The sequence below is a fragment of the Merops nubicus genome, unplaced genomic scaffold, assembly GCF_000691845.1.
Source record: "Merops nubicus isolate BGI_N331 unplaced genomic scaffold, ASM69184v1 scaffold15505, whole genome shotgun sequence".
Lineage (NCBI taxonomy): Eukaryota > Metazoa > Chordata > Aves > Coraciiformes > Meropidae > Merops > Merops nubicus.
Window position 1 is genome coordinate 9965 of NW_008607752.1, and position 14554 is coordinate 24518.

The 14554-nt window shown below is 36.4% G+C and overlaps 1 protein-coding gene across 1 annotated transcript in view; it reads left to right on the forward strand.

Moving 5' to 3' along the window:
* The window catches only part of LOC103772715 (tyrosine-protein kinase Fer-like), a gene marked incomplete at both ends in the record, with an annotated part of 68074 nt that overhangs the window by 8863 nt on the left and 44657 nt on the right, over window positions 1-14554 (forward strand). The gene's annotated exons all lie outside the window — the stretch shown is intronic.

The window sequence follows — 14554 nt, forward strand, 5'->3', positions numbered from 1 at the left end:
TTTATCTGTCCATGTCTACTAATTTCTGGCTCATAACATTTTTATAAAACTAAGATTATATGAGGGCATGTATTAGGAAGTGGTAGCGGAACTCTTCACAGTTATTTGATTTGTGTGTTTATAAACCTTGTAGACTTCCACTGTACTGTTCAAAAGCTTTAAGTTGCTTGTTAATAGAAACAGGGCCAAATAAGTCTGTGCAGTGTTTGGTATCCTTACTCTTTCTCTTATTTTTGTCTCAGCAGAGGAAACACTGCCAATGCAGTCATGTTGTAGAAATTGTGCCTATTAATTCATAAAAGACTTGGAAATGAACAGTTGTATTTGTTGGATGCCTGGACAGCTGAAGTTCAACTAAATAATCTCTGCTTAGGGCCAATTGCCAAGCTTGCTGGCTGAGACCTGTGTTTCTGATTTACAGACAGAATTTAACACGGAGTAAAAATGCTCCAAATGTCAGCTACTTCTAGGAAGTGTGGAGGATGAACTCTGTTCCTCTTGTTCTAGCTTCTTTTTCTTCTTTTTGTAAATCCTACTTGCCTGAAGGACATATGTCAGAGAAAGAACAATCCAAAAGGAGGTGCTGAGGTAACAGACAGGTAAACTCAGTCATACTTTTGTCCATGTGAGTATTAATGACTGGCCCAGAAATTACAAGATGGGAGTGTGATGGAGCTGTCAAGCCTCTTCCAGTGAGAATGTCTAGAAAATTCTGTAGTAAAAGAGTAGCCTGACAGTAATCTTTTCATAGACTCAGAAATGAGATGTTTTTTAAGGTTAGCAAATTAACTATCAAAAGGTGTTAAGCAATTACCTAGTCTTGGAGAAAGGCAAACTTAGAAGTGTGAGAGAACTTTGGGAAGAATTGAGGGAGATGCCTTTTTCAGAGTAAACAAAACTCTCAGAATATTTTAAGTACAAAATCAGTTTACCATCTCTTTATGAATGAGAGCATATGTACTTGAGGTATGTACCTATACTCTTCTTGAACTGCCAAAAAGTATTTCAAGAGCTTTCATTTTTCCTTGAGGAGGAAGGCTGTATCATCGTAGTGTTGCAGCATTGCATAGCTAGTGGGCATTTGTTATTTCAGTCAGAATCTTCTCTGTGAATTAGAAAAGCTTTACTTAGAAGTTTCCTTTTGAACAGAATTCACATCCTGATATCCAGCCTGTTTTTCAGTGTGTTGGAACATTGCTCTGTGTGCTGGGAGGAAAGTAGTAATTCTCTGCCAGAATTTGGCTTCTTGCATCTTTTTTCATAGTGGTTGTACCAAATTATTATGATTTATTAACTTCTCATAGCCTCTAGGCAACACACAGGAACCAATGTGACAGAATTTGGCTGCTCTAAATCATCTCTCTCCTTTTCTTTTTTCTGTGTGGCTGATTAAAAATATACTTGTTCCTAGAGGCAATTATTATGCTTCTAAAAGTCTTAAAATTTACTTTAAAATATTTATTGAAATTGGAATTCATAGTTTTAATCTAGTGCCACTGGTAGTTTATTGCCGTATTTGAAACATAGGATTTTCTGGTTTCCTGTATGGCTTCTGCTCTTTCCTGCCATGTGGGGAAGCTCTTGCCCACTGCAAACTGAATTGTAATCTAATCAGTTTTTCAGAGTACTCCCTGTAACATACAGACAAAATCAGGTTTTGTTCTTTTTAGTTTTTTTTTGCTGGTGATCTTCATCAGTGAGGTAAATGAAATAGTGTGTTTCAGGTATCACAGATTTTTTTTTTTTTTTTTCCCCATGATTTGGGTCATCATGCAAAACATTTCTGGTCGATTTGGGATCCAGGTATCTGAGCATCAATATTATTAACAATTTTTAGATACCTTAAGGTATCCTGACTTACAGCAGCTATGACTGATGTATGCCAGTTCCACATGTTACCTGTAAGTCCTGGGTAACTTAAGCCATAAAGAATACTAGATATTGATATGCAAGTTCCTGTCTCAAAAAAGTCTTTAACTGTGTGAAGTGAAAGTCCCATGTGAGATGTGATAGTCACTGTGAACTGGCAAAAAAAAATCCAGAATTACTTAACTCGACTTCTTTTCAGACAGATACAAAACTAGGCCCTTTACTTGGCTATTGTGTTAGGGTGGTGTGGAGAGGGGCAGTGATATTTGCATGAAGATAATGGAAGATATCTGGGAGTTTCTGAAACTAATGTCTTCATCCTAAGAAGAAAGAAGTCTTGGAGTATCACAGCCAAGATGCATGGAAGTGTGTAATTCTTGAAAAATGATTGAAGGCCTTTACTTTTGGGGCACCACTGAACTCTGATAAATTACTTCAAATATATTTAATCAACAGTCCTGATTGTGTGTGTCAAAGGCATGTTTATCTTCTGGAATTACTGCAGACCTTTTCTGCTAACAAAGTAGTTTTCTAGGTGTTTTTTCCCCCCTCAAGCTTCTTAGTTGCAGAAAGCAAGAGTTCATTGTCTGGAAACTAGGTTATGGATCTGTACAACTAAAAAAATACCCCAACAAACAACCACACCCTCAAAAAACCCCAGAGTATTTGGTAGATGCTTGCTTGCTTGCCAAATGAAATAACTGCCTTAATTTGTAACTTTGCAAACTTTGTAGATTAATGGAGGAGGCAACTTGACAATTGCAAAATGCATGTACTGTTTTCTGCTCTGATCATCAATATCAGTATAATTCCATGAGAGATGATATTTTCTCTGAGACTGTGGCTTTGCCTTTATCAACATGTTTCCACAGCGATGTGTTGGGTGCTACATCAAAGCGTAAATAGTATAATCAAGAAAAATAGAGGATTCACGTGATGTAGCCTGAGAATTTAAAGAATTAGGAGCTATATCTGCAAATGTTTGGTTTCGAAATCTCAGAATTACTTGTTTTATCTCCAGATCATGGTTGCAGGTACTAAGATGAAATCAGATCACTTGATATTTGGGTTTATATGTAATAGAAACATCTGTAACTTCCCCTTTAAATCAAATTTTCCTAGTTTTGCCAAAACTTTGTGACAGCGTGGACTTTCACAATGGCTAACATAGCTGAAATTATCTCACTTTGGAAATTAGTTCCTTAGTGACTGTGAGAAAAATGAAAATAAAGATTTGTAGCTAGAGAGAAACGGACACTTGAATATGTTGGGGTGGAGCAGCTAAAATGAGATTCTTGGCAGTTTCTCTGTCATGGTAACCTGAAGTTTTCACCTTCTGTGCTGGCAGCTCTCTAGAGCAGTTAAAGTCATCAATTCTTATACTGATGTCATTCTGGGTGAGCAGAAAATATGACAATACAGGAGAAGCCGGTGTAACTGAGAAGGCATTATACTCAGGTGGTCGTATACCGTTGTTTTTTTGGTTTTGTTTTCCCTTTGTTTTTTTTTTAGGTACACAGTTCTTTGACTGTGAAAGACAAAGAACCTGAAAGAGAACCTCCAATCCTCAGTGAAAGTGAAGGATTAGAACAACTGATATGAATTCAATTTTCCTATGTTAACTACTTTGCTGTAAAAGTTAGCTGCTATTGTGGCATGAAGGGGAGATGTGGTCTCTATGGGAGGACAAGTACACTGTTGGTAGGAATTGTGAGCATTTCCTACTTAATAGCATCTCATTACAGTGCAGTTGTGCCCATTTAGTGATCATTGACACAAGTTCCAGGCTACAGTGTGACAACTATATAAGTACTATTTTTAGAGGAATTATTCATCTTCAGATAATTTTTGTATGGGACAATGAAGTAGATTTGTGAAAAATATGACTAGTTTCTTATAAGCTGTTCTTGCTGGGGAAATATCCTACTTAAGGTGACTAATGTGGTTGTTAAGAGAGCTCTAATGAGAGCCAGTGTGATAGGAGTTTGGTTCACTTCAGGTGCTAGCTGCTTTTATATGGTTGATCTACTCAGTCTATGGGATTTATATAAGCCATTTGTAAATTAACACTGTTATTATGGATCATTGTATCTACAATTGCATCTTGGCCTTGAAGTGTCTCAAAAACCTTATGATAATGAAATGTAGTTTTAAATTATGTGTTGGTATTTAGTGAGGAAGTAAGGATTCCCAACCAGATGACTGAAATTTCATCACAGTTACTTTCTTCAGCATACTTATTAAGAACCTCATGCACTGAGTCTTATATATATTAATATACCCATAATCTGTAGGAATTATTGATTATGTTTTGGGAGAAAAAATGTTTATTTTGTAACAAAGAGGGTTGGTCTTTGATTTGACAAGCAGCTTGAGGATTTTTAGTAGGTACTACTGATGAATTTTGAGGAGAGATCCCTTGGTTGGACAGTCCCGTTTTAATAAGTTATGACTGAAAGATGTGAATGACTCTTTCTGTTGACCACTGAGCATAGCAAATCAATGTCTTTTCTGTAATTCTTGCTACCCAACTTACTTTGGCTCATTGTGATAGATATAATTTATGAACTTCACCTTGGATAGGGTTGAAGTGTACCATTACTGAGACTTTCACACTGAATCTCCTCATTTATGTCTGTACTATCAGAATAGTCTTGTTCGTCTTTACCATTTATATAGCAGTGATCTGAGGTATGATGTGAGTTCAGTGCACCGATGGTCCAATGGGCCAATTCTACCAATGTAGACTTGAACATGGCCTAGTTATTTGGTTTCCATTTTTGTTGTTCTGTTGTTTCAATTGGCAGATATTTCTGGTATTGTGTTAGAAAAACTGAAGGCATTAAAAAGATCCGCAAGTGATTTCTTAAGTTAATCTATTTACTGGGCAGCTAAAACTTTACCGTTCAACTGAGGAAGTGCTATTATGGAATATTGTTGTTTTCTAACAAGTACCAAAATTAGTGTCTGGCTTTATACTTCTCGTGGAAAATTGTACGTATGAAAAGTGAAGGACATAGAATTTATCTTCTACACTAATGTTCATCTTCAGCGGAGGAAAAATGATCAACTGATGTTTTATCACAGTTTAGTCGAATAGAGATGAAGTTTTCTACTGATGTAGCCTAACCCATGCATTTAGAAGAAATCCATTTCTTACATTACCTTATCAAAAATTTTATTCCTAGCTCAGGTTTTGGGTTTTGTTTTTTAACTCGAAAGGGAGATGACAAGATCCGTTTGTGTATGTGCATGCACATGTGTGTGTATGCAGATATATAAACAGTTTTAAAACACACTGAAGATTCATCTCTTCCATTGGCACCTATAGTGTTGAGTACAACTCTGGGGCAGCAGTTCTGGCACTGCTGCATTCCTCTGTTTTTCTGTAGAATTTGTGTCATACATGCCCAAATGCTTGAAACTATTTCAGCTGGATATATACAGTAATAAAGCACAGAATAAAACCAGTTTCTTTACATCAAAAATGCTCCTAGAATTTGTTTACTTTAAATGATTTGTGGATGCACATGTATTTCTGTCTAATAAAGCATGTGCTTTTCATAGCCGTCTGACAAACTGTAATGTTTAGATGATAGAAATAACAGCATTTCCCCACAGCTCATTTGCTTTGCATGTGTTGTGATCTCAACATTTTTTTATCTAACATATTTTGAGCTTTATGTTGTTCTAAAGTTTATGGTTGTATTCTTGAAATTTCCAGTCACATTCATGAAATCTCACTACTAATTGCTGATTGCTTATTCTGATCTTGTTAGTGTGTGAAACTGCCAAACTACAAACGTTGGTTTCTAGGCTAAACATCAGATCTAGCTTAGGAAGATGAAAATGCTTGGAAATAGGGAGAGGATTTGAAGAGGTGTAATGCATCCCACCTGGTTTGTGTACTCTTACTTCATATCCATTCTTGACTGTGGCTTATGTTGCGTTGGCTAGTTCTTGCCTTCAACAGTGACATTAGCTCATTCACTGCATTTTGGCTTGTTGTGATTCTTGATTTTATCAAGCAGCAGCACAGCCTGAATGCTAAGCAAGATGTTGTCCTGACAGATGGTAACTTTGACCAGCAGCTAGTTCATCATCTTGGATTTTTGGATTGTTAGCTGCCATAGGATGTGAGAAGATGTAAATTTTCTTGCTTTTGTGAGCATTAGGTACTGCAGTACAGCTAGGAGCATTCAGTAGAGTCTGGTTTATGTTCTACCATTGCAACTTCATAAGCTTACACATTTTAATTATTACAATTATTACAACTGTAGCAAGAGAGACCTTGTGTATATATATGAGAACCTCTTGCTTGTTTTTGTGGGATGGAAGCCTTTATTTTCCCTGTAACATGTTTCCCCAGTTACATAAGGTAATGGCATTTAATGTTAATTTTTCAAAAGTATGCATACCTTCTAAATTAGGCTCTGAGTTTTCAGAAGCCTGAACTAGTTTGTTAAACTGCCTTCACAGAAATCAGTTCTCCTTTATTTGGCATCATTATGTGATTAGTGGAGGGAGGTGTATTAGAATTCAGAGATACAGAGATACTGTCCTTAAGCAAAGCAAGAATTCCTTGCTGAATTTCAGAGGCCTCTCTGTCCACCTTGCTAAAGCCTTTGCCTGGCTACTTCTTCATTCCAAAGAGATATCTATTGGACAGGATCTCAGTGCCTCAGCTTAGGTACAGTACATTTTGTCATCTTCTCTAGAGCATGCTTGACATTCTTGATAATTAGGTGAAATCAAGATACTATGTTTTTTAAAAACAAAAAGCTATCAACTGTATAATAATTAAAATGTACCATGTCTCTTGAAACATTATTACTAGCTGCCATTAATCATAGAATCATAAAATCCTTTAAGTTGGAAGGGACCTTCAAGATCATCAAGTCCAACCATTGAGCCATTAGGGCTCTAAAGTCCTCTGCTAGAACAGATCAGAATCTGCCAGGGTTGGAAGGGACCACAAGGATCACCCAGTTCCAACCCCTCTGCCATGAGCAGGGACACCTCCCACTAGATCAGGCTGCCCAGAGCCTCATCCAGCCTGGCCTTAAAGACCCCCAGGGATGGGGCCTCAACCACCTCCCTGGGCAACCCATTCCAGGGTCTCACCACTCTCATGGTGAAGAACTTCTTCCTCACGTCCAGCCTGAATCTGCCCACTTCCAGCTTTGCCGCATTCCCCCTAGTCCTGTTGTTACTCGATATCCTAAAAAGTCCCTCCCCAGCTTTCTTGTAGGCCCCCCTAAGGTACTGGAAGGTACTCTGCTTCATTGAAGACCTCTAATACAAGTTTATGTGTTTGGAAATTTTATTATTCATTTCAAAGATGAAGGTGACATTTCCCTGACATTTCGTACATAGCTTGAAAAATTTGTCCTCTGAAACTCTAATTAAAAAAGAAAACATAGTGCAGGCAACTAAACTGTACATTTTGTTCTGATAGTTATTCAGTGAGAGAACAGAGAGTCAATAGTAATATTCACACTCCTTTTTTAAAAAATAGTTTATTTAGAATGTTTGCTGACAACTGAGGCTTTCCTAAGTCAGATCTGCCTTTCAGTGTTTTTTTTTTTTTTTTGTCCCCAAATAGTTCACCAATCTCATATTTAATGCTCTTTCTTTCTAGCCCATGTTGTGCCTTCAGGATTCTAGTATATAAGTAGTCATACACATATAAGCAATCACAAGAACAGAAAATTTGAAACTTTATTTGGAAATAAAGCAAATATTTTTTGATAGTTGAGTGAATTCCTTGACTTGAGTTTCTAACAGTCTTTTTTTTTTTTTAAACACTGTAATCATAATGCGTAATTACATTCCTGTACACCAGATTGTAGTAACAGTGTTTGATTTCGCATATACCACTGATGAACTTCAAGTTACCACTCAGAGTAAGGTCCAAATCTTCCTGAAGATACCAGGTCACCATTTACTTAGTGGTCAAACCCAAAAAGCACACTAGAAATTTTCAGGAGAGGGACAGAGAATAGAGGAAAAAAAATTTAAATCACAGTATAAATTGATGTGCACCTGCTTCCCAAATGACACAGAAATGTAAAATAATTTAAATTGGAAGAGATCTTAGGGAGACCATCATGTCCTGCTTCTTGCTCAGGGTAGGGTCACCTTTGATCCTGCATCACGTTGCACAATGCATTGTTGCACTTGAGATTCTAGGAGCTCCAGTGACAGAAACCTCTCTGGGCAACCTGTTTCAGTATTTGATCACAGTCCTCACTGTGAGTTTTTTAGCAGTGTCTAACTGGAATTTTTCATGATGCAAACTGTTGCTGCTTCTCCTCTTGCTGTGAACCAACTGCAAGAGTCTGGCTCCATGAAACCACTTTTATTTCCAGCTCCATAAATCACAAAATTGATGTGGGAGAATTCAGAAAGGTGAAATAATACTCAGACGCATGGAAGAGCTTCAGTAGAATCAGTGAATAAGTAGATTGGACTTTTCAGACTTGAAAAAGCAGACTGAAGGGGAACACGATAGAGCTATATACAATGTGTTGGGTGTTGGCTGATGTGGAGAATGTGAATAGGAAATAATTGTTGTTCACTGTCTCTTCAGAAGCAAGGAGTAGGGGCCATCAAATAATCACAGTAGGAAGATGATTCAAAGCAAGCAGACAAATGTGTTCTTCAAAAACATGTAATTAAGTTGTGTAAGTGGTTGCTACAGCAGTGGATTGTAATAGTTTGTATAGATTCAGAAAGCAGATGAAAAAATTTATGAAAGGAATGTCCCTCCATGACTACTACAGGTAGAAACATTACATCTTACACTACTAAGGCAGATTTAATACCACATATCTTCAGAGGACAAACATATGCTCTGAAGAACCATCATTCTCCTTTTCTTGCAGGCCATTAGGCCACTGACACAGCCTGACATGTGTCTTTAGTCTGAGTAATTACAGCTGTTGTTAAATTTCACACCAGTAAGTCTTGTTTTTCACACTAAGAAGGAGGAACATTAATTTACATCCACTCTAGTATTTTACAATATGTGTATGTCAATTATGCCTACCTTCTGCTGCTTTGGAAGGTGTTACTTCTTTTTCAGACAGAAAATGTTATCCTATCAAAAAAGATTTCTGAATAGCTGTACTGTTTAATTGGTTTCACTGTGCACTTGAGGTATTTTTAATTAGCTGTGAAGGTTTAAATTTTTATGACTCTGTGTTATGTCTTCATGGGTCTGCACAGTGGTGCTCCCAGTTCTGGATATCTACAGTAGAAAACTAAGAAAATGCATATTATAATTCTTGGTAAGGTGCTCTGAAGGTAGGTGATCTGCTCAGCTCAAATAATCAGCTCATATTTGGACGGCAACTCATTCCATATGTAAGTGCCACGTTAACAGTTTAAAATACCTTGTTTTGTTTGATAAGGGTAGCATGATTTGTTCTGTGGTTTTTTACATGTGGTCTCTCTGAGATACCCAGTTCTATCATAAATGGGGGGGTGGGTGTGGGGGTGGAAAAAGCATTTGAGGTTTTTGTGGTTACTCATCAATAGGTAAGCCAGAGTTACTGTCATAGTCTTAAGTTTATTACATGGTTTTGGGGCCTCTCCTGAATAACTTCTAATGTCCACTGCTGAAGTGACTAATGCAGAGGATCATTTTCAGAAAATTATTTTCTCTGAAGCGTCTGAAGAATTCTTCCTTACAAATCATGAAACTCCATTCTCATGCCAGACATCTATGTCATTCTAAAAATAAAAATTTCCCTTTTTCTCCCCATTACATAAATTTAAAGCCTTACGATTAATGTTATTCTGGCACCTTTTTTTTTGTCAGGGAAATTGTATCTTCAAACTAGAAATGAAGCTAGCATTCACTTTGCAAAAAGGAGAGCATATTAATTGCTGTGGCAGATACAGTCTGTTATGTCTCTTATCTGTAAGTGCATTGAATGTATCATTTGCAATAGCTACCAGGAATTCCTCTCTTCTGGTTTTGTCTTGTGCTGTACTGAAGTAATTTTCATCAAAATCTCTTGAGGACCAGTTCCCTGCTGAATCTCAGAAACAGAAACCATGCTTATCTTTTAGGTATCACTGGTTATGTTCTTCTAATTGAAATTTTCTTTCCTTCTGAGAGTGTTTTCTCTTTCAGTTATAAAGTCCTCATTATATTTCTCTAAATTTTCTGTGAAGGTTCTCTAATTCGCAAGCCCACACTGAACTTCTGTATCCATGCTGATGGTTTGTGTCTGATTCATTAGGACAAATTTTTTAGATGGAGTTATGCTGAGTTATTAGTGTATTCTTATAACCTATATGTATCTGTCCAGCTAGTGTTTTTAGCAATATTGAATATATGCTGCATTGTCCATTGTCTTTCTTACTGCTAATCTTCCACAGTGCGATCAGTAGAGATAGTCTTACTATATGCCTGTCCCTCAGAAGCATTACTTCTGTTTTATCTTTATCCCAGATTTCTTTTCAGCTTCTTCATTACTTTTCTACAAAGAGTGTAGATTATTTTTCATTTGTAATAATATATAAGATACAACATTTTTTTTTCTGTATTTGTACAGCTTAAAAGGTCTTTTGGGGCTTTATTTTATGCAGTGCAATTTATGCAAAATCTTGTGCTGTTACTTCATGTTGCTTGCATTCATTGAAAATACTGTTGAGAATATGATTCTTATGGCCTGTCATTTTGATTGTGTCACACTTCTGGGTGTATTGTATTAGTTTTCATGCACTCTAAGGTTTTCAGTGATTTTCCCAGTGACAGAACTGTATATCTGGCAAAAGGGAGAATTTTGTCCACAAGACCCTAATGGTTGTGGTACATGACCATAGAAGATAAATTCTAGTGGAAAGTCTATTAAAATGGACAGGACCTCATGTGGCATAAGATTCCCCAAAGTGAACACACAATGCTTGATTTTCTGTATATCATGTACAAAGATGCACCTGAGGAAATGTGTAAGCAAAACAGGGAATGCTTCCCTTGCCTTTTTCAACTGGCCTGAATCCTGGGCTTCTTTTTGAGTTCTATAGCTTTACTTTTTTTCTCTGCATCTTGTCAGAAGAGAAGAATGCAAAGTAACATTAGGAGTGCCAGGGTGGTGGTCTTCTGCTGTGACATCCCTTGAAAAGAGCTGAGGTAGTTGTTTTGACTATTAAGAAGGAAAAAGAGACCTGGAATGAAAAGGTTGGCTAATTTATATACAACTGGGCAGAGTTTCAACATTCCTTGTTTTGTGGCAGAAGAATTATAACACTGCTGCATTCAGGAACAGTTGCTTGTAAAATACAACAGAGCACTCTAATCTGATAGTTACAAGTAGTTCCTGTCATTTAGTTTCTCAATAATGGATTCATTTATTGTTGTAAATCTTTTCTATATTATTTGGAAATAAAAGCAGTAGTGCTTTGTATTATTTACAAAAGAGGATAATGACAAGAAGTCCCATTCATAAAACAGCTGTTTGTATTCCATATAGAAGTTCATCAGTCTTTCATCGTTCCAGGGTAGCGTAGTTGGATTTTCAGCAGTTTTGCTAGGTGTACTGGTCAAACGGATAGAAAATTCATGACCTGTTCTAAGTGCCAGTCCCAAGTCTGCTGGAGATTCATTTTAGTTAATTCTGGAGAGTGATTAGAAATATGGCTAGTCCTAAAAGGGAAATATCAGTCAATGCATTTTTCATAATGCCTTGTGGGAAGTGCATTCATGCCACAGGTATACCGAAACACAGTCAATGAAATAGATTAAAAATGTTCTCCAATGACAGTATGTATTTTCATATGTACCTATCTTCCTAATAATAAAATACAATTTTTTCTGCAATAATTCAGTGGTTACATAAAACACAGTTGACCACAGATTAGTTTTCTTTTTAATGGAAATAGTGTAGCCTAAAATAAAGGAAGTTACAAATCATGCTACCATTTTGCTACTCTGTCTGAAAGTAATACATTTAAACCAAAACGAAACTGAATTATCTAGTTTGTTTCAGTAGCTGTATCGTGTATGCTAGCTACTCTGTAATGCTCTGTATGGCTTCCCTGGTGCAGATATCCTAATTCCTTTCAGGTGTCCTTCTCAAGTTTCTTAGTCAATTAGCATGTCTTACAAGTTTTTTTTCTGAAGCCTGTGGGGTGACTACACAGCCAGCTTGTTTGTGCTCGTCAAATGTCTCATTTTTCTTGGAATCAGTATTGTGTGGAGTTATAAAGTACTTTTCTTCCTGGGGACACAGAGAATCTCTGCTCAGTATTAGCTTCCATCAGAAATTTTAAATAATCTCATACGCTGAGATAATCCTTTCATCTACTAAACCCTTTGCTGAATTGTGAGGGCCTTGGCTGGAAGATCCAAAATTCAGTGTGGCTATGGTGGAGATCACTGAAAGACAGCTCTAATGCATGTTTCCTTTTATGCTGGAAACCAGACTTAACACCCTGATGTAACTAATAAGACTGTACACACAGATAGGTGGAGATATACATGTAGATGTGAAAAAAAAACCAAAACAAAATGACAAAAAAAAAAAAACCAAAACCAAACCACCAGGTTGCTCTGGGTTGTATTCTTATGCTAGTTTAAGAAAACATTTGTAGCCGATATGCATTAAAAAAAAAAAAAAAAATCTCTCAGACCGGTGAATATACTACTCTGAATGAAAACTGTTTTCCTGACAGATCTAATGGGTCCTTCAAAGGTGGTCTGCAGCTGGGCAATGGCAGAAAAAAATCAATCAAGGGCAACTGTTGCTGCTTTTAAGTTTTATTCAGGTTGCCCTAAAAATACTGAAATGGAATAAAGAAACTCAGTACAGGCTACAGTTTTGTCATCTGTTTGATACTGCCTGCTGTGCAGACAAATTATGAGTCTTTGTTGCTGTAAGATAGAGAGTAGTTTCAGTATGTCAAAGGGAAAGTGCCTTGAAAGTATTGAACAGTATTTATATATGTATTGCAGTCTGAAGAGGGCATGAGCTACATTTTGAACAAAGTTTATCCATTAAATCTGCATGTTAATGCTCTTTCTATTTAATGTGACCGTTAGTGTATGCGTAGTGTTCAGTGGTGCTTCTTAATGTCCTCTGGTGGCCCAGCCCATTCTTGAGTCAAAAATTCCCCTCTTGTTAAAAACATTTTTGGATAAGAAGAAATTGGTGAATGTGGAAGCTTACTTCTTGCTCTGATGTTGGCACTAGATAAGCATGCTGTTAGTGTAAGTTAGACAGAGAACTCCTGAGTTTGTTTTGGGAAACTGTGGTGGGATTCACTCAAAGTTATTTTTTCCTGCAGTATAAAAGGCATACATTTAATTACAGTTAAATCTCATGACTCATTTCTGAAGAGATGTGAGAAATGAGTGGATCATTCCACACCCAGCATGTAAGCAAAATTGGACTCTGTGTCCCCCTGTTGTTAATGAGATTTTGGTTTTGTGTGTAGGCAGTTTAATTAATTGATATTGTAAAATTAAAATTCAGAACTTGGCATAGTGTGGTTTATTATAAAATTATTTGGCATACAATATTACTTGAGTCTGATAAAAGAAATAAAAATGTTATCAATGGGTAAGGGGCCACATGGTTAATGAATATTTCAGATATTAATAAACTCCCTCATTAGCATTTTGACTATTTGACTGGCTTTTCCACTCTTTTTTCACGACATGTAAATTAAGGTACATTGCAGAATTTTACTAAGACAGTGTTTAATCTGTATCCTGTAAACTAAGTTGTATCTGGGAGTAATTTTCAAACACTAGTATATGCTGTATACAGTACAATTAGGTTTGTTACTTATTTGGAAGTCCTGGAATAAACTGAGGCTGCAGTTGTTACATGATCAGATTTTAATTTTCTTCAGCTGAGGGTGTACATCCTAATTCTGGGAGCAGTTTTTCTTTGTAACACTAGCAAACAGTTGTAGTCTGTCTCCATTATCAGCTTCTTACTGTTTAGGTAACCTGTAGCTAATTAGAATGAGATTGTTGATGTGTTGTCTTGCTGCTTCAGGTTTATTTACTTTGCAAATACTAATTAAAATATCTTGGCTGTTTCTGGGGGTGACTTGCAAGCAATAAACTCAGTTTATCAGTCTTAAAAATACCCTTTTCTATTTTTTTAAGGATTCTTTGATAATAATTTTGAGAGCTAATGGTAAGTCTGAGATTAAGAAATACACATTCTTTGGAGCAAGTTGTTATGAGTACCTTGGCATTTACATTGACATGCTTAACTAGAGATGCTTAAATGCTGTTTCAGTGTTCCAGTTAGAGCCGCCTTCTTACAGAATTTAAAATCCAAACAGTGACTGCACCTGTGGTTTAAAAATAGTGCCAGAGAACAAACAGATCCTATTGATTGGTACTAATGTTTACAAGTAGTGTCTTGTTAGAGACAAACATGTTAATATAAGGGAAAAAAAGCCCACCCATATATTAAGTAAGGGTAAAGTGCATATGTATTTTTGGTTTATTATGTGGGGTTTTTTATATGTTTTCAAATCGATGTCCTTTTAAAATAATAGGTATTTCAGGAGAACTGAGAATTATGTTCTTTTTTTTGTTAGGGTACAAAAAAATTTCAGCTATCTTTATAGTTAACAACAATGATATTTAAAATAATTGCACAAAATATTCAGGGAATTATATAATTTGCCAATGGTAAAAGTTATATGAGTT